The following is a 2,725-nucleotide window of genomic DNA, read 5'->3' on the forward strand; positions in this document are numbered from 1 at the left end:
AAAATCAAAAACTAAAATGCATCAGTCATAACAATTATGAATAAACTTTAAGAATATATTGTTTTACCCGGCTGTAATGATGTGTGAACCTCTATAGCCATCTTGCTACAGAAAAGCAACCCCTCATTATTGAATTTGTCCAGCTCAATGGTTGTAGCTACTACACTACCATCAAGACTCAACCTCTACATGACTATGTATAGGCCGGTAAGAACCTCCTCAAACGATATGCTAGATCAATGTAATGAGCAGCTGCATGGATGGGCCTATGGAGCTGATTATGCCATCTTCTATCAATAATGTCGCAAATGGGGCCATACTTCTCCAACACTGTTTCATACAGGGCTCTAATAGCCCTATTGGCCCTATCTATGCCCTCATATATGTAACCTATAGAGGGCTTCTACCCATCAACAGTTCGTAGGAGAGATACAAGGGGCTCACTGATCTGCATATAATGTAAAAATCTATTTGAGTCAAAAGTAAATTTTAAAGCTAAATCATTAAATAATTAAATAATAAATAAGAATACTAAATGTTAAATTGTAAAAAAATTACTTTGATAATTTTTTGAGTAGGTGCTAAAAAACCATCCTCATCAAAGAAGGTATTCCCCACCTCTACCCCCATGGTGGTCGTAGCATAGGAAGAAGAAACAAACTCCCCCCCAACAATAATGTGCCTCATTTCTTCCCTTGATGTCATCAAGGACTTTAGTGTGATGAAATTCGTGGCAAACCTCGTGATGCCCAAACAAGCTAACTCCCTATTTCCCATGTATTTCCTCATTGTGGTGAGGAAAAATGCATGATTGTATATAAACTTGCATACATGTTTGGCTTTCTCTACACATGATTTGATCCACTCAATCTTATCAATGTCCTCCAACATGACGTCAAGGCAATGTGTGGCATAAGGAGTCCAAAATATTTTTGGGGTGCCTCTCCATCAATAGTTTGCTTATAGCAATTATAAAATTAATTATAATTTTACACATGTTAAGAAACTTAGAATTAAAAAAGTTTAAAATTTGATAAGTTAAACTTAAAAGTTAAAATTTTACCTGTAGCAACATAATTTGTTGCATTATCCGTCACCACCTGCATCACATGTTCTTCCCCCACCTCTTCTATGAGTTCCTCAATAACCTCACACAAGTATGTGGTGTTTTTGACTTGAGAGGAATTATCAATAGATTTGATGAACATGGTGGATCTTACAAAATTGAAATAGAGCAAAACATTTAATTATCATGACTATGATTCATGGACCATCAACAAATTAGCAATTCAACAAATCAAAATTTAAATTAGCATGTAGAAAAGTAGAATGATCAATCACGTCCACAGGAAACAAAAAAATTAAGGAGTGTTCTTCCCCCCTCTCTATCCAACCATCAGTCATAATGGTGCAACCCTTTATGGTCCATTCCTTTCGCTGGTTGGATAGCTCAAACTTCGTGTCCTCTACCATTTCATCTAAGAGGTAGCCACTCAACTCAGCCTCAATAAGGGCTTTAAAGCCCGAACCACAAATAGTTACAACATCTATCATGCCTTGCCAATAAAGAGTCCTATCACAAATAGATTATGATTAGAAATTTAGATAACAAATCATTATGTAATATCAAATATGAATCTACGATTACACAAGCAGAAATATTAAATAATTATTAAAAAAAAAAGCAAATAAAAAAGAGTTAATTACCTTGCTGCAATAAATGGAATGTTGCAAAAGTACCAAAACTTGCAAATTTGTTTTCTAGTAACATTATGAATCTCCTTGTTCAAACTACCCATGCTCTCAAGCGAGGGTAGGGTTGTGAGCCAGGAGTAGTGTGTGGCATAAAGTAACTATCCAATTTGAACTTCTGTACTCTAGGCTGAAATATAATAGGCCCAAGCTCACTATAAGAACAACTAGCACTAGGACAAGCACTAGGACTAGTACTAGCACTAGCACTAGCACTAGGACAATAGGAAGGCCTAGAAGAACCCTCTCCAACGCAACCTATGGATGCGGATGGGAATGCGGGAGCATGGGAGCCAATAGCATCTAATTTTTCAAGTTGTCTTTTCTTATTTAACTTTTATTGTTCCAAAGCCTCTAATGCCATATAACATTTTTTTTTGCCTCAATGGTTTGTTTAGTCCACAGGGTAATATCATGTCCAAGTATGTCTGCAATATGATATTTGAATCCATAGATGCCACCTGAGTTTATTTCTTTACAAAAGAAACATTTTGTTTGATATTTTGTTCTTCCAGGAAATTATTCAGTATAGATTCAAGCCTCATCCTTTTTAGGCATTACGGAAAATGAAAGCTAAGGCTGTTGCAATAAGAAAAATCCATTACAAACTTTTACTTAAGAGAAAAACAGCAAACCCTACATTATTTTTTAGCAAATTGTAGTTGTACAATGTAAAATCAAATAGATGTTTGCAATTTGTTATAAAAACGTTGTAGGGTTTCCAAGATTGCACCTTACAATTTAGCCAAAAAATATGTAGAAACTAAAATACATTTAAGATTTATAAATGAAAACTTTAAAAATTTGACAAAAGAATGAAAAATACGCTAACATACAAAAACAAAATCAACACTTACCTCTTGCAAATGAGTTAAAGATTTTTGTTATTGGCTCCTTAAAGCTCCCAATGCAATCTTATGGCCTCCCCAAACTCATTTTGATCTCCTTGATGCTCTTCTTTCTTTCTGTTTGC

This window comes from Cupressus sempervirens, chromosome 10, assembly GCF_028749045.1.
Source record: "Cupressus sempervirens isolate cs-2001-9-10 chromosome 10, ASM2874904v1, whole genome shotgun sequence".
In the NCBI taxonomy this organism is placed as follows: domain Eukaryota; kingdom Viridiplantae; phylum Streptophyta; class Pinopsida; order Cupressales; family Cupressaceae; genus Cupressus; species Cupressus sempervirens.